The following is a 9,822-nucleotide window of genomic DNA, read 5'->3' on the forward strand; positions in this document are numbered from 1 at the left end:
CCTCTATTTGAAATGAGTCTTCGTTTATATCCCCCCTTGAAGATGAGTGTCATCAAAAAAAGTTTTATTTTCAAAGAATGTAACGTCCATAGGGACAAACATTTTCTTGCTTTTAGGATCAAAATATTTATATCCTCTTTGTGTTGGGGAGTATCCAACAAAGACACATTTTATAGCACATGACTCAAGTTTTTCAATATTTTTATGTTCATGAACAAAGGTTGTGCAACAAAATATTTTTAATGTCAAATTAGTTAAAACACGAGTACTAGGAAAACATTATTTGAAGACATTAGTTGGAGTTTTAAAATTGAGAAATTTGGAGGTCATTTTGTTAATTAAATATGCAATTGTTAAAACAGCTTCACCCAACAAATAGTTTGACACTTTATTCGAAAAAAGTAGAGCTCTGGCAACCTCCAATAAATGTCTATTTTTTTCTTTCGGAAACTTTCCGTTTTGTTGAGGAATATTAGGACATGAACTTTGATGTACAATCCTATTTTTAGAAAAAAATCATCCAGGATAGTGTTAGAATGTTCTTTGTCATTATCATTCTAAATACTTGAATATTTGTCTGAAATTGGGTCTGCACCATTGTAAATAAATTATTTACATCCTGACAAACATATGTTTTCCCATTTAATAATTACACCCAACATACTCTTGTATAGTTATATATAAATGTGATAAATCATTTTTTGATAGAGAGTGTACTTGTACCGTTAGGGCCCCAAACATCACTATGAATAATAGAAAAAGGTTTTTATGGTTTATAAGGTTGTATTGAAACTTGGGAGCGGTGATTCTTTGCAAACTCACATGCTTCACATTTAAAATAAGAAAAGTTCTTATTATGAAATAACTTATGAAATAAGTGTTTTAAGTAATGAAAACTAGGATGACCTAATCTTAAACACCATAGCATAATGTTGTCATGTTTGTTATTCAAAACATAAAAAGACTCAAAGCAGGAACTTATTGTTTTTGAAGGTAGTTGTGATGCAGATCCAATGTCAAGGTAGTATAGTCCTCCACTCTCCTTATTACTGCCAATCATCTTACCCGAGTTCAAATCCTGAAAGACCCAGTGAGATCGGGAAAAATTAGTTTAACAATTTATATCTTGGGCTAATTTGTTGACAGACATCAAATTACAAGATAAAAGCCATCTGGAATGGCTGAAAAAGAGTCATCTACGATTTTTATTTTTTGATTACCTGCACATGGACTATATGAAGAGAACAAAGTATACTCGCCTGTCATGTGATGAGAGGCACGTTAACATACTATCCAAGTATGATTGGACTGACACTAAAAAATTAAAAATGATCTTTTCTTGCTATAGAGCAAGAAGGGGTTAGAGACTCGAGGAGTTTATACAGTCTGTCTAGTTGATACATAGTCAACGAAAGCTGAGTCAAAGGGGATTGTTGCCCTTGATCATAATTGCTGGCCTGAAATGTACTACGACATTTCTTCTTCCAGTTAGGAGATTTACCTTTGAGCTTCTGACAAGTTTCATGCATATGCCATTCACGCTTGTAGTGATCACACCAAGGAAATTTGTCTAACCTTTTCCCCTCGTCAAGGTTCTTAATAGCCAAAGCTAAGCCTTTAGATTCAGAGATTTATGGTGTCTTACCCATCATAATTCCTTGGCGTGCCTCCTCCCTTCTTATTTCTGCAAAAGTTTTACGAAGAGTTGGCAATGGTATTTTTCCTAAAACTCTACCTCCTACCTCATCAAGGTCTTTATTGAGCCCAACGAGAAACATGAATACACGATCATTTTCTTGCCTCTTGAAATACAAAACACTATCTTTTGTACACCTCCAATTGTCATCATAACAGAGATCCAAATCTTGCCACAATGTCAATATCTCATTGTAATAAGCAGTTACACACCTGTCACCTTGTTTCGCATGCCATAAATTTGATTTTAAACCAAAATTTTGGGAGAAGTTTTGAATATCATAGTATGTTTCCTTAACATCTTCCCACACATCCTTTGCAGAAGGTTAAAACTTGGAAGACTTACCTATTCCAATTTCCATAGAGCTTATCAGCCACAAAATAATCAAGGAGTTTTCAGACTTCCATTGTTTGTAACGAGGGTCTCCTGTTGTCGGTTCAACTACTACTCATGTTAAGAACCTAAGCTTTCATTTTCTATCTAATACCAAATGAATGGTTTGAGCCCAATCATTATAGTTATTCCCATTCATTTTAGGAATATTTACCTTGAAGGAGTATGAGGAACTCTCTTAATCATTGCCGCCTATGTTGGAATAACTGTCACAAAAAACAATGTTGTTCCTATTTCCATTGTTGTTGTCATTACTACCAAAAATAATGTTGTTCATGTTTCCATTGTCGTAGTCATTATTGCCACTATTTGTGACCACCGAAGTTTCCTCTCGTACGTCATCTCCACGACCACCATGGTTTCCGCAATCACCGTCATTTCTGCGACCAACGCCGTCTCATCCTCCTCCGCCATTTTTGAGACCGATACTTGACTCAAGATGCAGTTGTTCGCCATTGTTGGATCTGGTGTAGGCAGGGAAGACCACTTGTTTTTGTTATTCGTCGTAGGGGGCGATATGGGTACGTGAAACGGGTCAGGTAAAAAAACTTTACACTAAACCCTAACCTAATTCTCTTGATACCATATTGAAGAAAATATGTAAAAGTTATTGTATTTTATTCCTCGACCTCATGATGGTTTATATAGCGGAGATATAATTATTACACTTAATTATCTGCTTAATTGAGAATAAAGGAAAATTAAAGGTGAATTAAAGAAAATAATAAAATTGGAAATAAAATATTTTCCATCAATAGCTAATACTACTAAGGAAACAACTTAATCCATTTTTCCTGTAATTGTATACACAGGAAATAAGTACAAATCAAAATCATATTAATTCTGATTAGTTATCTACACTCGCCCTCAATATGGGCGATAAATATATATCATATCAAGATTAGTTCTAAGATATTCATACATGTGCCTTGGAAGAGCTTTGATAAAAATGTTTGTTGTTTGATAACATGAGGGAACATGATGAACCATAATGATGCCATGACCAGTCTTCTCCTTTACGAAGTATTTGTTAATTTCTACATGTTTTGTTCTACCGTATTAGACCGTGTTCTTGGCCATACTGGTAGAAGCCTTATTGTCACACATAGTTCTCACCCCACCGTTGTAAGAAATTTACAGCTCTTCAAGCTTCCTCTTTAACCGTACTCCTTCACAAATTCCTGTTGCCATTGCTCTTAGTTCTACCTTTGCACTACTTCTAGCTACCATGGACTGTTTGTTTTTTCTTCATGTAACCATGTCTCACCATACAAATGAACAATAATTAGATGTGGAATTTCTGTCTAAAGTACATCCTGCCCAATCTGAAACCATAAAGATTTCAATTCATTTAACTGTATTTTTCTTGAAATACAAACCCCTTCTCCGAATGACTTTACAATAATGTAGTATCCTTCTTACGACTGCCATATTTTCCTATGTGGGATTTGACATGATATATGTCGGCTTTCCATACTTACCGCAAATATAATATCTGGTCTAGTGTGTGCCAAATAAGTCAATTTTCCACTAAGTGTTGGTACCTATTTGTCTCAATCGAAATGGCTTATTCTTTAAGTTTGTTTCCCTTTGTTACTTGTATGGATTTGTTGGTTGCTTTGCATCCTAGCATCCCAGTTTCTTGAAGGTGATCCACGATATAATTCCTTTGGGACACATAGATTTCATTCCTTGTTTATGCTACTCCCATTCCCAAGTATTTAAGTTTTCCTAAATCTTTGACTTCAAATTCTCTAGCCAAGAACCCCTTCAAGACAATGAACAAGGTTATCTTACTTTTTATTGAATGTTTGACAAACATGGTATGATTTGTTTGACACCGAGTGAACTCACTTATCTTAAGAACTTGGATTGGTCTTTCAAACCAAGCTCTCGGAGATTGTTTAATGCCATACAATGATTTTCTGAGTCTACTCACTTTGTTCATAGTGTTGGGTGATTCTAGTCGAGCTGGAATCTGTATATATACTTAATTTTCTAGTCCACCATTCAAGAATGTATTTTTTATATCCAGAATATGTAGCGGCCATTCCAAATTTTCAGTCAAAGACAAAATGATTCGAACTGAATTGAGTTTAGTCATGGGAGCAAAAGTTTCTTCATGGTCCACACCATATGATTGGATGAACTCTTTCGCCACCAACCTAGATTTGTACATGTTAATGATGTCATATGCATTATATTTAATAGAGAATATTGACTTGCATCCAATATGTTTTCCAAAGCTTGAGTTTTTTCATTTACTGTTTCGATCCATTCTAGATGTTGGAATGCTTCTTGAAGGTTCTAGGTATAATAGTGTTGTCAAGAGATGCTGAAAATGACTTATATTCTTGTGATAACTTTTAATAGGACAAATATCTCTCAATAAAGTGGTGAGTGCAAGTTATCACCCTCATTCGTAAGGCTATAGGAATTTCAAGGTCAACAATATTATCATCAACAAATTCAGAGTTGAGAAAGGGGCTATTTGAGGGAATTTCATCTTCAGGAGTTTGGTTGGATTCATAGAGGAGCATTGGAGAAGTGATTGAATCTATATCCTTTTAAGTTTTTCTTTTTCTCACATAAACGTACCATATTTTGTCTTTTTGGGTTATTTCAAGGGGCTGCATCATTTGTTATGATATGGTCTATTTTGGCCAAAGAAGGAATACTGAGTTTTGTTGGGACAGGTTCATCTAGGGAAGCAAGAATGAGTTTAATCTAGGAATTTTTTGGGTTATTTTAGTGCATTGTTCAACCAACATGTGTAGGTTTGGTCTAGGTAGTTTTTGGTGCAGCCACAAGTTGGGATTATGTTCATATTGGTAAGTGCTCACCCTAAAGATCAACTTTGATTTAATAAGGTTTATTTTATAAGAATGTAACATCTATTGTATGATAGAATTTTTTGTTTATAGGAGTAACACTTGTAACCTTTTTGACAAGGAAAGTAGCAAAAAATATATATATTTAATGGCTTTAGAATCTAGTTATTACGATAGGGATCAAGTTCGTGGACAAAGGTTGAACATCCATAAATTTTAAGGGGAATGGATATTAGGATTTTGTTGGTTGAATAAGAGTTTTTAAGAGTTAAGTGAAGGGTGTCAAATTTGAGAACACGGGAAGGCATGTGGTTAATGAGATAAGTGTAAGATATGACATCTTCTTCCCAATATTGTTTTGGAACATTTTAGGCCATCATGAGAGCGCTTGTCATTTCTAGTAAGTGACAATTTTTCCGTTTTGATACACCATTTTGTTGATAGGTGTCAACACAAGAACTTTAGTAAACAGTTTCATGATTTTAAAAGTAGGATTTAGGATGCATTAATATAGTACTCACAACCAATTTGTGATCTAAGACTCTTAATATTAGTTTGGAATTGAGTTTTTATCATTTTATGGGAGGGTCAAAGTATTGTTCCCACTCTCACCTCTGGTTTTTCTTTCATGTGATATATCTAAGTAATTTTTGTATGGTCATTAATGAATGTAACAAACCATATATAGCCGGTAATGATGTTGATCCTTGAGGGTCCCACACAACACTATGTACTAATGATTTTTTTGAATGATTTGTATGAGATTAGAGGGGTGAGGTTACGAGTGTGTTCAGAAAATCAACAAATTTTACAATTTAAATTTCTTGACTTTTTATTAAATAATGAAGTAAATAATTTTTTCAAGTACACAAAATTAGGTTGGCCGATCAAAATGTCATATAAAATCAAATCTTCTTTATTTTAGGGAACCACACTACATCGATTTGTTGTTGTTGTCCCACTTTTGATATCTTATGTTTGATGGAGATAAAGTTTGTCCCTTTCCTTAACATTGCTGATCATCCTCGCTGACTCCAAAACCTAAAATCCACACAATTTGGATAAAAATTAGTAGAACACTTCAGATCTCTTGTCAAACTACTTATGGATAGTAAATTGCAATCAAGTTTTGGAACAAAAGTACGAATTCCAGAGTAATATATTTTGAAATAATGATTGAAACTTTACCCATAACCTTTGAGAGAGTCACATCATCTATTTGAACTGTCAAACTTGTTTGACATGAGAAGCAACTATTAAATACATTATTATTCTCGGTCATGTATTTTGAGGCTCTTTAGCCAACCATCCAACATTTTAATTTTGAGGCGTCTTATGCCTACGTATCTCATCTGGAATGAGAATCAGAGCAAAACGTAGTTCGGCTAACTAGGGGTTAAGGATTGCCATCTGAACATGGACTTACAAAAGAGGACACCAGTCGTGTCAAAGGAGGGTGGGCAGTGTGTTCAACGTTCTAGCAGTAGGTGTCGCAGCTCGCTGAATCGAGTCTTAGGCAATTACCTCTTTGCAATAGAAAGGACTGACATGCCACAAGATCGGAGACGCACGGAAGGTCTAAAAGTGGGGAAGCTCTGCTCTAGAGTTGTCATGCAATATGGACCTATGTGTTAGGATTTACAAAGGGGAACATCTACCTAATGTTAGCATGCAAAGAATAGGGGAATTCTACCTATGTTATCATACAAAGGGTTCTACCTAATGGGTTCTACCTAAACGGAACAAGATTCGACGGATGGAGCGCAGAGAGGAGTTACGGATAAGGGTAGATGGCGATGCCGGAGGCAATCGACTTACAGGTAGATGGCGATGCCTGAGGCAATTGACTTACAAGAGGATGGATGAATGCGTGCTGGTTCTGTTAAGTTTTGGAAATGATTACTCGACGTTGGATCGAGCTTTTGATCTTATTTTGAAATGGTTATCGGATGTTCGTTTTAATTCTTGTATTAACAAGTGACTAAAGAAATAAAGAAATAAATATTATACACTTTATGGGAGAGGGGTACATTTGTTATGAATGGGGATTGTTCATGGCAAACAAACAATAAGAATATATGCCTCATACATCATACAAGTAGGCAACAATTATCAATCAGATCAAATAAATAAACAATATATAATCAAACCAAAGAATCAAATAATGGAGCATTTAAACAATGCATGGGAGTATATCAGATCGAATAAATAAACAATATATAATCAAACCAAAGAATCAAATAATGGAGCATTTAAACAATGCATGGGAGTATGAACATGTTAAATAATCAAGCAATAGAAAGCATGAATGAGAGAAACAAGTATAAAAGATAACAAATGAATCAAACAGATGAAAATATGCACACGAAGGATCCACTGAACAATTTAATCAGGAAATGAGGTAAGGATAAAATAAAATTAAGATGAAAGGCCTCTAATACATGGCATATGAGATGAACAAGGGAGGATCAAAAGATCTCTTCAATTGCCATAAGCAATCCCTAAGTCAAACATCGATCATAAAGAGGTCAACTGAAAATTCAAGTCAACTTAAAAATCATCAAATAAATAGCAAATTAATCAAGAAAATTATGAAAAATTTAACTAAATAAGGTGGGGTCAGTACATCATCATCCCAAAAAAGATTTTAAAAATAATGAAAATTGGCACGTGAATTAATTAAAACAAAACATAAGTCAAACCAAAAGTCAATTAATAAGACTAGGTTAGAAATAAATCAAGAATAAATAGTAAATTAATCAAGAAAATTATAAAAAATTAAACTAAATAAGGTGGGGTCAGGACATCATCATCCCCCCAAAAGATTTTAAAAATAATGAAAATTGGCACGTGAATTAATTAAAACAAAACATAGGTCAAACCAAAAGTCAATTAATAAGACTAGTTTATAAATAAATCAAGAATAAATAGTAAATTAATCAAGAAAATTATGAAAAATTAAACTAAATAAGGTGGGGTCAGGACATAATCATCCCCCAAAAAGATTTGAAAAATAATGAAAATTGGTACGTGAATTAATTAAAATAAAATAGAAGTCAAATTAAAAGTCAATCAACCAAACTAGGTCAAAAATAGATCCAAAATAAATTGAAAATATGAAATAAAATTCCAAGAAAATGTCAGGTTGACCATGAGACAGTGTTCAACCTTCATCCCAAAAATCAAATGCTAACAATAATTTTAAGTCGTAAAAATAAAATCAATAAAAAAAGTGTGTTAAAATGGACCATTTAGAACAAATAATTAAAATAAAATATTAATATTAAAAAAATACGAAAATAAAAATTATATAAAATTAAATAAAACGTTAAGAAAAGTGAAAAATTATTTTGGGTAATTTTATGGACGAAGAAAATATTTTAAATAAGAAAAAGAAATATGAAAATGGAAGGATTAATGGTGATGAACATGGTAAGCAAGCATAGATATATCAAAACATGACCATGGAAGAGATGATTACCTAATGGAAAATAGAAGTGGAATGGAATCTGATATGTGATGAAGCTTTAACTCCTTACCACAAAATTCCAATGCTCTTTTAGGGTTAGGGTTTCAGCTTCTTAAATATGGTGGATTAGGTGTTCTCATGAGCTTTTTAATAAGTGATTTATCCATAAGAATAAAAGTGTGAAGTGAGGTGTAAAATGTTGTTATTTTGGGCCAAACTTAAGTGAATGGATGTCTAATGCATGGCCAAAAGAGGTAAAAAAAAACGTGACTGGTTTGTGCAGCATGCTTAGAAAATCTGATTGGGCCAGCCAAACCCAAAATCTGCCTAGAAAATCAAGTCATGGTGCCCACTTTAAATGAATGTATCTCTCAAACCATGGATCCAAATGAGATGGTTTCAAAAGGATGTGAAATAGGACATGGCAAGGTACAATTGTTGTGAAGAAAGTATTTTCAAATAATGCCTTGAAATGCAAGAAAACTGGCCAAGAAGTCTTGACAAATTTTGAAGATTTTGGACTTGGAAATTTTTCTGTGTCCTAAAAAAATATCTCACTTTGACTAAGCATAAATTTCTCAATTCTAATCCAAATGGAGCAAACTTTATATATCTAGAAAGCTTGGAACAAGAGGAACAACTTTCATGTTGGAGAAATTTTCAAATGGAGCTTTTATCTTGATACAAAATGGGCTTAAAGTGAGTGCAACGATCATGAAAACTTGCCCTAAATGGAAAGTCAACCATTTCCAAATTAAGTAACTTTTCCAATTCCTGATTAAATGATGAATCCATGATCCAACCTTGATCAAATTTCACATGTAGGATCCCCTAGGCATGGATTTTGAGATTCCACTCTTAAAATGTCAGGAGTTGACTTTTCTGGCCCCACAATTGACTTTTCCCAAACTGTCTGATTCCCGATTCCATTGATCAATTGAAGCACTTCTAGCTCAAATAAAGAGCTGATTTTTTGTATGTAGACCCTTGTAGACATATGGAGGGACATGGAAAAGAGTTTCACCCAAAGAATCAGAAATAAACTGATTTTATACCAAACTCTAGTTTTAGGGCAAAATGATTAGGAACTAATTGCACTGATTGCCAATGGATCTTTCTGAGATAATTGTGAATCTTCCTAGGCCAAATTGCCTCTCTAATCATGACATGGATGAGCTCCTCTACTTCCAACCAAACATTTCCTGTTGCAGGTAGCCATGAAACCCTAATTTCTGATTAAATCCAGATGAACACTCTGATAGCTTTGAATCCTTCACTGATGAACTGAGGACCATAATAAGATACTTGGACCCCCCTAAGACCCTTGAGACTTGTATACTTAGAAAATGAAGTCCAATTCTCAATCTTGCTTTGTGTGGGCTCCTTCTATTAAGGAGTGATCGATCAAAACCTGATCTCCATGTCACTAATGC

This window comes from Lathyrus oleraceus, chromosome 4 (assembly GCF_024323335.1).
Source record: "Lathyrus oleraceus cultivar Zhongwan6 chromosome 4, CAAS_Psat_ZW6_1.0, whole genome shotgun sequence".
NCBI classification, from domain to species: Eukaryota; Viridiplantae; Streptophyta; class Magnoliopsida; order Fabales; family Fabaceae; genus Lathyrus; species Lathyrus oleraceus.